General features: G+C 43.4%; 1 long non-coding RNA gene across 16 annotated transcripts in view; it reads right to left on the bottom strand.

The window, feature by feature from the left end:
* The window catches only part of LOC105666653, a 410,566-nt gene that overhangs the window by 103,987 nt on the left and 288,548 nt on the right, over positions 1-18,031 (bottom strand). The gene's annotated exons all lie outside the window — the stretch shown is intronic.

Raw genomic sequence — 18,031 nt, 5'->3', positions numbered from 1 at the left:
CTGCAAGAGCCACGTTCCGCTTCCTCTCTTCTTATCTGGCATGGTCTTTAGGTTTCTCGAAATATCGCGCCGCTGTTCGAGTATTATCGATATCGTTAACTCGTCACTGCGGATCTGAAGCTTCTCGCGCGATCGATGCAACGTCGGCACGAGCGAAGCGTGTAATATTCCAACAGTTGCTTGTTTCAATATTAATAAATCCTCTCGCAAGATAATAAAACGCCGAGCAAGAGAAAGCAAGGCAAAGGAAGCTTCAAAGCGAAGATTTTCGAGGTACGCGTCGCCCGATTATCTTGTTTGACAGCGAGTTGTAAAATCGTCAAATTTCATAACTCGAGATCAGTGTGTTATAACCGAACAGTTCGATGATATTATCAGTCGGTAAATTATAACGCAACAGGGCTTTGATTTCTTTTTTATGCCCCGTATTTTATCCCCTTTATGGATGAAAAAAAGGACAGTTTTATTACCTCTTTTTATAGACGTACTTGTGTTTATGGCACTTACAGTCCATATATTGGGTGTACAATTTTTGTATCGCCGTATAATAATCGAGAAACGGGTGATACTAAAGCGGTACATTCACAAATTATTAACCGAAACTCGATATTATTCCACCGATAGTAAAATGCCGCGGCAACTTTTTCCGTTATCTGACAGGTCCCGTAGGGGCCGGCTGCCACCAGGAGGTGCCGGATTCGAATCCCGGCGGGTTCGTAGTCTCCTCGGGAATTATTACTTGTAGTAATAATTGGTTCTTCACTCGCCAACGACCTGAGTAGCCATCGCGACACCGAAGTCAAGCTGCGTTTGGCACGCTTTAGCCTCTATGATTGGTGACCGTGTGCTGGAGCGTTGCTGGAGCGTTGCTGACGCGATCGAGCGAGAGGAAAATGTGAGGAGGACGAAAGGAATACGGAGAGAAGAATTAACCCTTTACGTTCGAAGCTTCTTCTTCTGGACCTGCCAACAACTCGAGACTTTTACTACTTTGACCAGATTTTATTTTTCCTATGTTCACGTGTCGAATGCTGTTTTCCTTCTATTTATCGTCCAATGCGTGTTGAGAATTTTGGATTTTAACCCATTTGCAGCCAAGCGCGGACTGCTATATTTTGTTCTCATTTTAATCTGAATAATTTTTTGCAATTTTTACTTTTTCCCTCAGTTATGAAGAACGTAAGAAGCGATGTTTGCGAAGTAACATTGTCTACCAGTCGTTTGGAACAGTAAATTTTCCATAAACCCCATGAAGAATTCGGATTCCGTTTACCGCACCTACGAGCGACCGCGCGCGGTCATAGGGACTACTTCTCCGAAGTAGAGCCATGATGCAAATGGCTTAATAGCCGAAATAATGGTATAGGAACATTAAATTTACACTTAGAATTCATATTTCAATAGTTATTTGTTTATTTGCTAAACGATTTCAAAGATATTCATCGATACCCACTTGCACGCGTCTCAGCACTTTCTTGCAGACCCGGCTGCTAACAGTTCACATTCGTTTGTTTTCGAGACGTCGCGCGCGCACATACTTCCACATACAAGTATCGCTACTACAACCTAGTCTAGCACATAAAATTACACATAGTTAGAAAATAGTACGAATAAACGAAATTTCGTCGTTTATGACAATGAAAGATCTGTAGAGGATTGTTGGTCACTGCAGAGGATGAAGTCACCTGGTGTGCAAGAGGTGGCGAGTTTTCTTAAAATTCTGATAGAATTGAGATGGCTTCCAGTCGCCCATCTCTTAGCTTTCCACCAATCCTTTTACCTGTGCACTGTCTGGATCGGTTGGTATGCGAGTAAGCTCACCTTTTAGCTTCTCGTATCATCCTTTGGCTGGGGGGTCACGAACTTTATTTCGTCGATCGTGATGTCTGCTGTCTGCAATACGGCGAACCATGTTCGAGGACTGTAGTGGAAGCATGTTGATCGTCTGACTATGGTTTCGCTATCCGCAGCTTCATTAGTACTTGCCATCATCTTAGTTCACTTCGCACGTCGGTATCACCAATATGAGCTGGACAGGACTAACCATCCTCCACGGATCAAACTCATCAAATTCCAGACTGTTAGGACCCAACAAATTTGAGATATTCCTATTGGCAGGACTGCTTAAGCTGAGGCTGACGCCCAAGAAGCAGACCAATTTGAGAGAAAATCTCACAGCCATTTGAAGCGTATCGTTGAACGCCTCGTAAGCTTGCACGTAAAAAGCTTAGGAAACGTTCATGAAGCTGCGTTGGGATCGAGTGCAAAGGGTTAACACCAGTTAGCCGTTGCGACTCTTCGAGCAGCGTGTACCTAAAACGCGAGCTAAAATGCGTGGCAAGGAGTAAGCGACGACGAGTATACTCGTCAAAGAGGGAGCACGCGTGGCTGTTGGGAAATAAGATGAGAACGCGACGAAACGACTGTATTACTTTTTGATTGTATCAGTGACAGGGCTGGTCGTAACGCAAGAAGACTGCCAGTCCCTCGTAACGACTATGCTCGTGAAAAACAGCCAACTGGTTGAAACATGAAAATGCCAGTGTACGCAGGATGCAGAGAAGTGAAACGAGCTGGATGAGGGGATTTCCCCTAAAAGAAGCAAGAAGAAACACCGTGTCTAGGGAGAATAACCACGGAGGAAAGCAAAGAACCAGCCGACTAAGCAGATGTGCGCGTGTAGCGCGGAGGATGCACGCGCCGTTCGCGCGTCGATCCCGGAGAGAAAATTCGAGGAGCGGCGGTCAAAAGAAACCGGGCAGTGGAAACTGGCCGACTCACTGAAGCAGCACGCGAAATTGAAAAAAGGAAAAGAAAAAGGAGGAGAGGAGCGAGCAAAGATAGAGCGTGTTTTACGATGGGAGTGCCTTATGGCCGACGCGTTGCCGATTGCTCTCTCGGCGAAGTGTGTCGACCGCCTCTCTCGTTCGTTTCTGGCCCACCGATTCAACACACCGCGTGTGACTCACAGTGGCCGGCTAAGTGTGCCAGCCGTCGTTCTCCGCCTCTGTCGCTCGTGCCACACCGCCGCGCCGCTCCTTTTCTTTATCCTCGTTTTGCCAGGCCGACCAATCGCGTGGTCGACTTGGAGACCGGCGCGATTTTTTGAAAGAAAAAAGAACGAAACGGAAAGGAAGAGGAGAAACAGAGACGAAGAAAAGGAAAGGAAGGTAGAGAGAAAGAGAGAGGAAAGGTGGTAGCGACACGGTTCGCTAAGCCACGAGCACAGACAGAGAGAAAGAGATCGGAGGTGTGGCTGTGCATCGGTAGGCAGATATGTGTCGACGATTAATGTCTTGCCTCGCGAGTTTCCGTTGCTTCTCTCGGTTTCCGCCACGATCTTTCAATGAAAGCGGCATTACCATGCGTTTTGACCATCTCACGCGCTCTCACGAGTGGACAGTGCACGTTGCACGTGGAGAACAGCCACGATTCTTACGTCGATGTCGCGTGCATTCGGGTAATTTTCATCGAACAATGTTAATTTATCGAATTTCCACGCACGAACGTTTTCAGTAGCGCAACGTTCGAGCAGTGGACGACGTTGAGTATCGCGAGGAATTCTGTTGCACAGAAAGAATATTCGCTGTTCTGGTTAACATTGGGCGATTATGTTTGTCGTTTCGAGAGAAAATCACTTTTCTTAGGATATTCGTCGGTGTCGGTTTATGAGATTAACGTAATCAGGTAAATTGATGGATCGAGAGGATTCGACCGGTGTTTTCTGGTATAAAAATCGTTCCATATTTAATAGGAAAGTAAAAGATTGGATTGCTGCTACATCGCAAGAAGTGCTGCAACTGCCACCAATCTATTTCGATGCAGCGTTGCAGTCGATGAATTACCGAAGCTGGTACGCTTCTTTTCACTTCCGGATGAACCGTAGCAGTACACGCTGCAATAAGTCTTCGCCTCCTATCTCCTAGCGCAATTCTTCTATTAAACGGTAAATATATCTCGCGATATATTCGCCCTACGTTTAAGGAATATCTTTAATATTAATATCGAGAAAAATCGAGACTTCTTAAATATAATACGTTTGTGTTCGCACGCCGTATATATCTCTCTGTTTGCAATTTTAATTCTACGAGACAAGGGCCAGAAATAAGAATTAATCTCGCGTCGTTCGTCGCTACAACGCGAATTTAGAAGGAGAAAACAAACGTAAATTGGCCGAAACTATTTATTCGAATACTATAGTTTCACAATCACAGTCTGCCTCACTGACGCTCGCCATCTCTTTTAAAGCTCAAATGAATTATTCCACCAGTTCGACTATTCGATTGCCAAGTCGACTACGAACTTGTCAACCCTGCGAGACGAAATATCTGGCGTGGTCAAGCAAACGACGAAATGTACCCATCGCAGCACGTTTCGAGTCAGACAGCAGGACGACGTTCACCGGTCGACAGATTAGAAACCGATAGAAACTAAAATCTAAGACCAAACTATCCATTGAACGGTATCAAACGTAATACGAAAATCTGCCAGGTCCTGCAATCGCACGAGAGTTTTACGTCGTACGAAGCTGCCGTAAAACACAGGCTCGGCGCTTGTAAATAGTTGAACGCGAAGAATCGACGTGGTCCGTGCAAGTATTCGGGAAATCCGCACGCTCGGCAGATGGTTTTATATCGCGACTAGCCCGATTCCTATCAACGAATGTCAAAATTGCGGCGGTGGCTTGGTGCGAGGTCCGACCCACCTCTGACCAGGCTAAGTTCCTCAAGAGTCAAGGTCGAACGAAGTTGTCGGCAGCGGCCCGGTGTTTCTGCGATCCCAGCTATGCCACGACGATTCCCCGATCGCCCTAGCCCTATCTGCCATTGAATTCCGGAGGTGCCGCGCTCGAATTTCCCGCGATTTTCCCATCCCGTTAGTCGGAGTACCGTAACGCGCGTCGATCAAACCGCCGATCGCTGCTGCTCCGTTTCCAACGATCAACCGTTGCCGTGTGAATTGCGTGCGGGTATTTGATGAGATGTCGCGATCCAAGCTTCTATTCTTGCTTCTTCGGTGTCAGTGTATTAATTTTATTTTTTTATTTTCTATTTTACACTATCAATAAGTTCAGGTTAATCGTACCGCGTAGATGGCATATGTTGGAAATATACAGAAGCTATTTTTAATCAAATAAATTTCTAAGTCGCCTTGTTTTGCGTCTCGTTCTCTGAATATTCTTCTCGTGTATTTTGCCAATCGCGCTCGTTAAGCGAAGATGTAAAAATTGTTGACGACAGCTTAAGTAAAATAAACAATAAGAACAATAATAACAGTGATAACAATATCAGTAAAATATGTCGAACAGGTACGGCTGTACCCGAACACAAATTCTTTTTTCGGATGGGAAACGCGGAAGAACGAGGAACTGAATGAATTTCTGCGCGAATATTTTAACCTTGGTTAGAGGTTCTCCCTTTCTCTCTTAGCCTCTTTCTACACAGTGACCTATTTAGGCATGGGCAAGGTCGTTTAGTCCCAACGCATTCACCGCCAGCGGAACCTACCTGCTGAATTATCATTCGAAGTTGCATAACTCACGTATTCCAACCGGTATAGCGGCGAACAAAAAGCTACCAGAATTACACATCGCACGGGGAAAAAATGTACGCTTTCTATCGAAGTTGTGTATCCACGATCATGTTAATTTCTACCAATCAATCTTTCTTTCCTTTTTTCACATAAACCGGCAACGCGTTAAATATCGATCTGTTCGTTCGTGTTTGAAGTTACGGAACATTGTATCGAATTAAACTACGAATTATAAATTTAAAAAATCTAGTTCGAGCGACTGGATCGACCGCGATGGGAATTTCGGAAGAGGTAAAATTCTGTCTACGATTAGGAGGAAATTGAAGGAGCAGAGGCTTTACAGTTCGAATTTAAATGGGAGGAAAATCTGAGACGGGCTGCTGTCCTGGTCGATTTAGTTTTCCAAAATTTATATGCTAAATTTATATTGTTCATATTTGCGTACGTAATTGGCATTTTATCTTCCATTTAGTCGATTCGTTTAACCTTCATTTTCCATAATAACAGCCTTGCAGTAATTAGCGATTAGATGCAATTTACAGATGGTCGTTCTTTCAATTTTCTCACGATTTTCGGCATAATCGACGCGCTCATTTTCATTTCGAGACTGAAAATCCTATTTTTCTCTATCGTTTAAATATTTACTTTAGCGGCAATATGAAGCCTAGCTATATGAAAAAAACGATTAATTTCGCTTCCTATATTCGGCCTATTGTGTGCACTATCACGCAATAAACGTCCAGCCTTCGAAAATTGTTTTATTTCCGGCCGTTTTATGACATATTTAGTTCTTCTAGACCGATTATTTGAAAAACCGCTTATTGAAACCAGTTCCTCTCTCTCTCTCTCTCTCTCTCTCTCTCTGTGTGTGTGTCTGTTAAACACACAACTCGAATAATCTACTTCATCCGATTTCAAAATATGGTCAGCTTTTTTCTAAATACCGTTGCATCGCTGAAATAATTATAATCACTATACATCCGCCACTCAGCTAATTATTCTCTTCTTATTTATTTATTTAAGTCGCGTCGACTTATTTGGGTCATTAGCAATCACGTTACTTACGCCACAGTGAATGAAAAATATTAGAAAAGCTTCGATATGTTTGTAAAGCTTCGTCACTTCACCATATTTTGTAGCCGTTCGTTGAAACGAATAAAAGGTACAAGTATAATTTCGTTCGATCGATCGCGTAGTAGCTTGAAAGATGTTTAAAAAATTGACCTTCCGAGCGAAGCTTCACCTTGTTGAAATCAAGTTACGGCCACGCTGACGATGTCTTTTCGCGAAGTGTTTTCGGCGGGAAAATTTAAATCGTCGTTGGTACACGGATCGGAGAAATTGTCGTTAGTATGGAAAAAATACGTACAAGCATTTGGAATAGTAATTAATTATGGCGGAAAGGATTCTACGTGTATTGTAGAAGCCACGTGCGTGTATGCGCTTTTAGCGAATGATCGCATAACGTTTTCAGAGTGTACGAATCTGCTTTTCATAACGAAAGGATTAACATTAGCCCGGTGTATGTGTAACGAGGTTGGTCGAAATTTAAATTTGGCGGACCAATACTATCCATTAAATTCTGTCTCGTTATCAATTTATCGCCTCATTGCCAATTATCAATCGAATTGAAAGAAGGAATTTGCCAAAAATTATGCGCAAATATATCGTAATCTCGCAATCGGTCGTCGTACATTGAAATATTCCTGCGATTTGTTTATGCAAGTCGAAGTGCTATGAAAGTTGCCGCAAGTATGAATAAAATCAAACTCGGAGTCGAACGAGCAGCTCATCCATCGTAACGACGATTCAGTCAGTTTTCTTCAGTAAATATACGATAGCATTGAGAATGATTTTAAAGTTGATCAATTAGAAAAATCTACAGGGTGTCGCCGAATAACGTGTACAAATATGAACTATAAAACGACGTATTTTCATTCTCGAGAAAATCGAGTTGCATTTACAATTATTTATTCCATTAGAATCTGAACAAATAAGACAGCGGGAAAGAGTGGAAAAACTTGCAAACGAAAAAGATGGAACAACCGATAAATTTGAAAAAGGGAAAAGGTGGCCGGGTCGAAATCTACGGAATTTCCTGCGCGTTGCGCCAGACCAAACCAGGGCGAGTCGTTCAGTGATGGGATCTGAAACTGCCCGAATCTGTATCGAAAATTTTGAACGAAATCTCGAACAGGATTAGAAGCTTAAACTTCTTGAAAGCGTTCGTTTGATCCTGAGTCTTTAAACTGTCTTGAGTTTTGCTCATCTTGCAAGTCTGGGTCATTTTGGATCGACGAACTCTTTGGTCCTCTTCATTTTCGTCTATGTTCCCATAACATCTTTAATTTATCTTCCTTGAATCTGTCTTGAGCCTTGAGCGTCTTGAAGTCTTGCAATTGTTGTTCGTTTTCTGTCGTCAAAGCGACGATCGACGACTTCCTTGGGCCACGTCGTCTTTGCTCATGTTTCGATAACGTCTTGAGACTTGCTCAGCTTGGAAATCATCATCTTCAAGTCTTGCAAGTGTTGACCGTGCTCTGCCGTCAGAACGACGACCGACGAATCCTTTGGTGCTCCTCATCTTCATTTACGTTTCTTTTATTTATGTCATGTTCGCCTTAAAAATCTCGAGCTTTCGCAAGTCCTGAAAGCCTTGTTCGTGCCCTGTCGTCGAAACGACGATCGACCAGACTCGCTTGGGCCGTGTCGTCTCTGTTTGCGTTTCGACAGTGTCCGTTGTTTATGTCTTGAACCTTTAAACTGTCTTGAGTCTCGGCCATCCTGGAATTCTTCAACGTCTCGGACGTCTCGATCGTTGTGCAAGCCTTGATCGTGCTCTATCGTCGGAATGACGATCGACGAATTCCTCGGGCTACTTCGCTCTTGTTTATGTTTCGATAAGATAAGCCGCTGCGAGCCTCCGCTACGACCTAAACATCATTTCCACTACCAAACTCCCGAGCCAAGAATATCGAATATCCCGCCGCTTCAGCACTGCCAACACGATCAACACTCGTCAACACTAGAATCGATTCTAGAAGCGCTTTGCTACAGAAGCTTACGATCGTACAACCGACACGACGATCGATATGAAACATCGACTACAACTGTAGCAATATGAAATTTCGACTTATTTTCGCAACTGTTTCAAGCCCTGCGCTCGACGAACGTAAAAGACTCGAGACCAACGAAGATTCAAGACTGACCGACGCTTCGCAGAGTTTTAAAATTCGAACCAGGTCTGAAGTGGCTCGAATTCGTCGCCGTGTAAACAGATTCGAAGCGTTTGCGAGTGTTTCACGTGCGACGCCGGTTCTCGCTTTTCCACGGCCACCGGTTTCCTCGTTGATCTTCGTCCCGGCCTCATGAATATCTTCACAGCCGCGATCGCCATTCTTCCCGTATTCTCCGGCTGTTCTCGCGTGTCAGGAGGTTTCCCAGTCTCTTAGCATTGGCGTCATGTAATCCTGCAGCCTTGGTCGGCCTCAAGGACCGTCACGAGTCTCCTCGCCGAGCGTGCAAGCACGACGAAGCCGAGCCAAGGACAGCTGGCGCGGCCGAAATCTCGAAACCGTGCCACCGGTGCTTGTCCCGTCTCGTCCGAGTCCATGCAACCGACTGTTCTCTCGCCTCTGTCTCCTCAGCAACGTGGTCGAATGGACCCACGGACGCTCGCACGGGTAGAAAGTAGGTTTTGAAAGCAGTTGGCGTCGGTGAAGGGGAACGGCTACTGCTTTTGGTAATTTCGTTTTGGAATTTTGACAATTGTGCAGCAAGTGGACGACGCTTGTTAAACGCTTGCACAAGCAGCCGGTGAACCCAACAGATTTACGTATGTTGTAGTTGTAAATTGTACATTTGTCGTTCAATTAGTCGATTCTTGAGCGCTTGTTCAGGAACAATGTTGGATATATGCGATGCAAGATGGAAGATTGGGATGTGCAAGGTACGAAATAGAATAGAATGGAAACAAAATTATTAATTACACGAGAAGTTTCGTAATAAGTCGACGATATTTAGGGGTGGAATTCATGGAACTTGAAGAACGATAAGAATACTTCGTATCAACGTTATCGTATTGTTCGAGTTTGTTGAAACCCTTGTTCAAATTCAACAGCTTCGCTGGGTGCCGAGTGTATGGACTTCGAGCGTGGCCAGAAATAAAAATCCATGCGTTGAGATGCAAGGAAGTCGATCTGACATCTTCCAGAAAAATGATCAGGTACGTAACCAAATGATGGGATACGAAACTAGTCGATCAAACAGCAAACACGTTGACGGAAATTTGTTTAATTCTTTCCAACTGCTGAATCCATTTCCTTAAATATAGCCAGCTCGTTACGAAGTAGCCTGTATCTATACATTTTTACCGTAAATACGTGTATAGTACATGCTGTAAGAACGTGGTTGTAGAAAGGAACAACTGGAAGAGAGTTGCTCGTAGAAAGAAAAAGTGTAATCCAATTTGCCTTATCGCAATTAGAAGAGGAATTTTCTACTGATCTATGTATATATATATACGTAAAACAAAATGAATAGAAATCATCAAAAAATCATTTATTACGAAACTTGTTGTATTTTTAAATACACGCACGGTATATGCTGCGAAAATGTGGTTGTAGCGAAGAACAACTTGAGGAGAGTTGTTGGTAGAAAGTGAAAGCCTAATAAACTTCGCTTTATCTCGAGGAAACGAGGAATTTGTATCGATGATCGTCGTGTGTTTGTAAATATAAATATGAATCGTGAAAAAAGTCGCCTTAAAGAGAATATGAAGGAGAAAATAATTGCCAATAATACGGACAATTATTGCCAGTGTATTTTTGTTCGGAGAAGCTTACGAATCTTGTGAATGGAACGAAAATAACATTGAATCGGCAATATTTACGTGTCAATCGAAAAATTCCAAAAGCGGTAACGGTTGTTCAACTATGATGTGGCAATGCGTCTTTTCATTAGGCAGCTGACAGCTGTCGGTGTAGTGCTATGGCTTCCTGTGTACGTATTATATCGCTAGCTGAAGATCGTACGGTTGTGTGATATTTTGATTACGGTAAACCTGCAATCACTATCAATGGCGGACGGAAAAATTGTTGAAGTGGCAGTGGAGAATGAAAACGGCCATCAATAACTTTCAGGGAAAAAATCAATTTGACAAAGGATTATGTTTGTCATACTGTACAGAGGGTTTTAAAATTCTACAGGACGTATCTACGCGCCTTGATAGCTAGTTTTTATAGTTATTTTAAAAATACTTTACATGCGGAGAATGGCAGTGTCAAAGTCATCCGCGAGATTAAATAATTCATTACTTCACTTTGTATCTTTGTTCTATTGCTATTCTAACGTGCGAAGTTTTCACGATTTTTGTTCAAACGTATTGGAAAATTCGAAATTGTGTGTGAGAGGATCTAATTTATTTTTTAATAAATTCTTAAGGAATTAAAAATATTTTAACGTGTTCGTAGTTGGCAATTTCTACGCTTTTCCAGGATCAAACGTCCCTTGGAAGGAATAAAAATCTAACGTTTTATGCAACGAGCTTCCGTTACCAAGATAACGAAATAAATTATAAAATTTATATTCAAATTTCTCAGCTTATCATTTTCAACCAGCAAATTGTCGAAAGCGATTGTTAAACGAAATAAGCTTTCTACAGAAATAAGGTTAACTTCGTTTATACTTCTTCTACGCTACCTTCTTACGTTTTCCCGTTATCTTATAAAAGGATATAATTTTCTGTCACCAGCGACCAGGTACAGCTCATGAAAAGACGTAATTTTACGTGAACTAAACCTCCAAAATATCACGTTCCAAGGCAAAACAACGAAACAGTCGCGTCCAACCGATCGAAAGTATTTTCACACAGGGTAAAATCAAAGCCAAATTACAATCGGATAAAATTAACTGCAAATAGAAATTAATTCAAACGCAAGCGTACATTCTCTAACATAAAAAGTTAAGGTAATTTTAGCGCATAAATAACTAAATAAAAATAAAGCAACAAGAGGCGTAAAACGTTCAATTTCACGTTACACGTATAACCGCGATAGCAGATATTCCAACATACAATAAAGAATACGTAACATATCTATATTGCTTCTTTTACCATTTAAAATGTCCCGTTTCCATGTGCATAACACGTTAACACGTTAACGTACATCTTAAATAACTAAATACATACAAAGACCTATTTTATATTATCCCTAGCCTGTCCCCATTCTCATTAACTAAATCCCAATGCGTATGTTAATACTGCCTCATTTACGACGAATAATTCGTGCGAGCGAAGAATCGCAGAGTCGCAGAAGTCGCAGCAATGGGCCGCGCACAAGTCGGCGCGCGATGAATCGCACGATTTCCACGAGTTTCCCGCGCAAAGCTCGCACGGCTGGCAACTCGTTTGATTAGTGGCCGGCGTAGCGCGGTCAGTAGAACGATTCCGCCGGTGGTCAGCCCTACCTCGAGCACGCTGCACGAGCTAATCGAACGTCTATATGGATGCGCAGTTCTAGCGTTCCACCTCCTTGTGATATATGGGTGGTTCAGTTCGCGTGTCCAGTGGGATTAAAAAATATGAAAAAAAAGGGAAAAAGGGGGAAGAATACAGAGAGAACAAAGAGAGACAACACGATTCTCCTTGCAGCGTGACAGTTATAGATTTGTGTGTACGGTTTCAGCCAGCTGCTTTCGCGCAAATACCAGCCACTTTTACTGCGCGATTTTGTCGTACGTTTTTGAAATTATTGCAACATTTTAGGGCGCACTCGAGATAGGATGTTGTTGAGCGTTTAGAAAATTCTTTCAGGGCTTTGTATTTAATTACTTGACGTCGCTAATCTGTTTCTGGAAGAGGCCTGAATTGTTGTTTTATTGAATCTTTGTATAGATCTAAGTAACAATTTTTTAGAAAGCTTCCAGTCGTAAGGAACTTGAACGAATGAGATATAGCGTGTTCCTGCTTAATGTTCGTGTACTTAGAAATTGTCCCTCAATTGTTAGCTATGCTATACTGAAACTCAGAAAAACGTCGAATAACTCTGTGCGAAATTTCGAACGCTTTGAATTACAAAGAATTACCTGGTGATCTTATTCGTTGAGCCACTAGAAATTGGCAAATAGCTTTATTCATATAAAATCGTTCGTTCATATAAAATCGTATGACTTTACTTTTGAAAACCTGCGTACAATCTTCATGTCCCTCAATTAGGATACTAATTAAATTAGTATAGTAGTAGTTATTAGATTTATAGCTATAGTATGGCTAATAATTGAGGGACATGAAGATTGCAAGCAGGTTTTCAAAAGTAGAGTCACACGATTTTTAATGCATCGATCGACGCAGTTCGTTACTTGTCGCGTTTTATAGAAAACATGTGGGATTATTATATGAACGAAGGAACAAATAAAGCTATTTGCCAATTTCTAGTGGCTCAACGAATAAGATCACCAGGTAATTCTTTGTAATTCAAAGCGTTCGAAATTTCGCACAGAGTTCTTCGACGTTTTTTGTGAATTTCAAGCAACAGATGACTGTAAGGATAAATATGCTGAGAATTCGTATCGTCTGCAGCTGTTGGGCGATCAGTGATCGAGTATCAATGAACACGATGGATCTGTATTGTCGGCAACGCGCAATCTGTTCAGCCTATCGATACTGCGCGGTCTGATAATTAAATAACGGAGCTGACGCTATGCCAGACAAATTAATGTCCCTAGTCAACGTGGCGAGCATTGTGCTGTTGATTTTGGACCCCTTTCCGGCGCAAATATCGCTTTAATCTCTTCAATCACTGTGTACAGACGACTTATCCCGTGTTTTTTTTTTCTCTATAGCGTTTCATCCGATGTGGACCAGTTAAATAAACACGAAATATTTCTTAGCAAGATACAGTATAGCTGTTTCGTAAAATACTTCGCTTTAATTCTCGCAGCGAAATAAAAACGTATCATCTACAGGATCATCTTTCGTTGAATTATTCCAAAGAACAGAAATACCAGTTTCAAAGGTTTAAGATTTCCATGTATTTTAAAGGGCGCGGGAAATCGAAAAGAAAGAAAGCTGATAATTTCAATGAGTTGACGATCGAGAAATTTGTTGATGCAGAAGAATTAAATGTACTCTTGCCGTTTAAATGTGAAATTTTGATTTCACATATAATCTGCTTCTTAAGTCGACTAAGTTTACCGTGGCATCATTTCCTCGGTCTTTGATATCTTCTCACGTTAAACTTAAAGTACACGATATCTTGCCATTCTTTTCTTATCATATTAAAGCCTGTCCCGTAATATACTACAAGCTTGATTATTCTGTGCAAAGTTCAAGGTTGAGTTTTAAGACGTTGAAGCTCAGCTGACCCAGATACCCTAACTTTATCCTATATAGCAATGTGTACTCTCCTTCAGAAACTCAACACTCGCGTACTATAAAATCCTCAAAATCCTTGTACACTAAATTATAATGCGCTTTCAAGTAGGACTATTAATAAATTCAGATAATCTCGAGTATAATAATTTTCAAGGTAGCCAAAGAGTTTCACATTCTTGTAACTAACAATGATACAAACTCAGTGATAAACGCTTGGAAATCTGCCGCCTTGAACATGAAAACAAACGAGTAAAAGCGAAAGTAAATAGAAGAATCCTTCGCATTCACTAATTGCAAGCTGAAAAAGAAGAGTGCGACGGTTTCCAATCAGCTTGCAATTCCTAGAGCAAAGTTCAGTAATCGGTTTTGATAAGCACGTAGCCGCAGGCAAAAGCATAATTACGCCGGCAAAACCAGCTTCGGAAGCAACTTGCAGACAAAAATGTTGCATTCGATCGGGCATAACGCGCCGGTTAAGGGGTTAACGTGCCGGTAATTGATAAGTAGCCAAGTACGCGTTTGATGGCGCGACGTAAAGAAGCGAGGTAGCTATCGCTTATAATATTAACAGGTCCCTTTTGCTTTCCACTTGATCGAAGGCAGCTCGATAAATTACGAGACGCCCGCTCGTTGATTGGCCGCGTTGATTGCACCGCGATTATATCAGAGGGAAAAGTCGCGTTTCCGTAAGAAACATCGTGATCGAGGACAATTATCCGGGCTGATCGGTGGAACGGTCGCGTGGATTGCTCGCTACCGTGTTGCCAACCAGCGAAACACGGCTATTTCCCTGGCGCGAATGTTCCGCGTGCGTGAACACGCGCCAACCAAGACAGACGCGGATAAAACTTACGATCTACGTGAATTAACACAAAGACTTGATTAATGCGCTGATGATTTTAGCGCTGCTGTAGTTGTATCCGAAGAACAGTGAAAAAGTTGCGACATTTTTGCTGGTTCGTCGATTTGCATACTATTTGTTGGCCGAAAGGCTGTACTTCACTATGGTTTTTGCGAAAAACCGGTAATACCTGTAATATGTACCCTGTGCTGTAATAATCTGCAACCATAAGCATCGGAAATCGTAAAGCTAACCCGATGACGTTTAGTGTCTTTGACACCTCGTGTTAAAATCAAACGCACGGAGGATTTTGAGATTGGCTGGCAGTAGATACCAATGTTTAGAGGAATTTTTTAATTATTTTCCTATGAGACGTCCTACAAAAAGTACACACGGCGTAGTACACACGATGATTTGTGTTGAGATTCGAATATGAATTGATATTTTTATCGAGAGTTTGGCAACTTGTTGGACGCATTCCGAAATGATTAGCGTTTGTGCATATGGGGAACGGTTAAACGACAAAGATATTTTCCAGGTAGATTCGCAAAAGGAATTACTCGACATCTGCCTTCGGAAAATGGTACTCTTTCGCAATTACTATAAAACAGCAACTACCACGACAAGAACTATAAAACGCAACTTTCCTCGAACCTTCCCCAATCTGCCACAAACCCAGACCCTGGGACCTCAATCCCTGGCATCGTAAACCCATCACGAATCTTCGTGTCCCTGTATCTGAAACAAATCGCAAAAAAAAAAGAGAAAGAGAAAAAGAACCAAACTAACCAAGACCTATTCACAGTCATAAAAAACAGCCATAGAAGCACCTAAATCCACAGAGCTGCTATAACCGCACCTAACCTCCACCTGTGTCGTATCGCGTGTCTCGCGCGGTGTGTAAACCGCGCGAGCGCAGCCACACAGCGAGCGGTCCACGTGATCGCGACGAATCGCGTTGAGAAAGCGAATGAAAAAGCGGAGGAGGCAAAAAGGGGGCGAAAAAAAAATTGGGGAAAATGCCCAGAAGATACGGAACGGTGGGAAGGAAAGGGAAAAACACGGCCGCTGGGAGAGCGCCGGAACACAGGCTACGATTAATCCGTTCTCCCTTGGCTGGGTCGCGTCGCATGTTTTCAGGTGCATATGAAGCTCCGCGGAGGAGAGCTTGTGCACGGCGAGAATGCCTGGACGAGAAACGTGCACCGGCACGCTGCAACTGCAGTGCGGGACTGCGGCGTTGCATCTGGCGAGGTGGCGTCGGAGGCTTTGCCAGCCGCAGAGGCCTGAAAGCTGTGTGCGAGCGAGAGACGCTTTTCAACGGCGAAGGAGAGACAGAGGAACGCGCGTATCGCGTACATGGAACGCGGCTGGAGAGACGAAGAGGGAGAGAAAAGTTCGGAGGAAGAAGACAGGCGTGGAGAGACGGATAAAGAGAGAGAGAAAGGAGAGCCACGTGGTTGCCGGTTCACGTCAACGTCGTCACACGCAGAGGAAAGAGAAACACCCCCCCATTCGTCTCCCTTTGCCTCCTTTCTTCCCCTTTTTATTCCCGCTTCTTGTTTCGTCATCTCGCTCGTACCAGTCGCACTTCTCGTTAGACCTTCTCCATTTAGCTAACGTACAGGGGCACACGCCCTCTCTGTCTCGCTCCCAACGATTTCTCTCCTCGTCTTACGGTCGTTTTTCTTCCTTTCGCTGATGTAATTGTCCGGCTACTCGTCTCTGTCCCACCATCGTCCACCGGTTCTCCCTTCGCTTTTTTCACCGTGGCTCTCTATCTGTCTTTGGTCATCTCGCTTTCTCTCTCACGGATTTCTCGTTTCTCTATCTATCAGTATTTGACGATGTTCCTGTCCCTCTCTTCCTTTCTCTGTCCTTTTTTCCAACGTGTCGCCGTTTCTCTCGCGTAACGCGCGATCTGGCCCGAAACAAAACTTTTTGACGTTTTTCGCGCACCCACCCTAGGAATATGGACATACGTCAACTACGTGTGTGGGGAATGCGCCAAGTCCGTAACGGGGCCACGGGATTGGTCCAACGGCTGGCCAATCCGGTTTCGTGCCGGCTTCGAGCGGGCAAGAGGGTGAGGGGGATGCTGCGTGGAAAGCGGCGGACTGGAGGGGAGGAAATCCAGCGGGATGAGGGAAAAGCAGGGAGAGTGCGACGGAGGTGCAGGGCCGTAGGATGCCGGTGGGGCTCGCGATCGAAGAAAAAACGGCCGACCTCGGATGGATCCGGAAGTTGATTAGGACGGACCGTCGATACCGGAGGATGTATTTTTATCTCAACTGAAACGTAAATGGCGTGAAAGTTATTGAGCGCCCGACGAAATCGTCGTCTTCCGACGCGCAGTTTCGTTAACAACCACTGCCAACCAGTCGAGAATACTCGACAGAGAATTTCTCGTTCGTTTTTCGATCTATGATAAATAACGGTTATTTTCGCACGATAAAATTCATCCATCGCCGATGAATGCTTTTTACTATATCGGGTACGAAAAAAAGGGAATTCAACTTCTAAACGTACGTACGCCAAGTAACGGTAAATTAGTTTTAGAGAAAATTGTTGCACGTGAAAAAGAGTTTAGTTCGGTCGTAACGAAGCTTGACGTACGGCACTGGCTGGAAGGAAACACGATGGACGCGGGGTCCCGGGGGATCGTGAACAAGCGAACAAAGGATGCTTTGAAGGGAGAAGAGGAAGACTCGAGGAGAGAGCCTCGCCTCGTTCCCTTTCCCTGATGGCTGGCAGAGAGGGATCTCCGCTCATCTGTTCTTGCCCTGCGGTAGGTAGGTTAGGTGGATACATTTGGCTCTCTTTTCGTCTCTCTCTTTCTCACACGCCTGTGCGCTCCCCTGCCGGTCCATTCCTCGTGGTGGTGCACTCGGTGCTTCTAACGTATCCTACGAAAACCAACCCCCACAGGAACCACGAAGCAGAAGTATCCACGCGTTCTCGTTAGCTCTCCAGTATACGATATTCCCCTCGATTCACATAAACGTTCCTGTTTTCAATCGGTCCGATACGAGTTTTTTTACGTCGGAAATCACCGGCTTCTCAAAAAATATATCATAATCTTTTCTCATACCGCGTTGTATCATTTGGATCAATTTAACAAAAGGTAAACGTTATCGTGATTCTCGCGATGTATATCGCGTATACGATAGTCGTTTCAAGTAGTCAAGTAGTCGTTCTGAAGCGAAGGAAGTAAAAAAAAAAAAGCTTCGAGCATACGTCATATCCGATGTCACGCTACATTACACTCTGCTTTCATCGCGTGCGTA

This window comes from Bombus terrestris, chromosome 17 (assembly GCF_910591885.1).
Source record: "Bombus terrestris chromosome 17, iyBomTerr1.2, whole genome shotgun sequence".
In the NCBI taxonomy this organism is placed as follows: Eukaryota; Metazoa; Arthropoda; class Insecta; order Hymenoptera; family Apidae; genus Bombus; species Bombus terrestris.
This window is presented reverse-complemented; position numbering and strand designations above follow the sequence as displayed.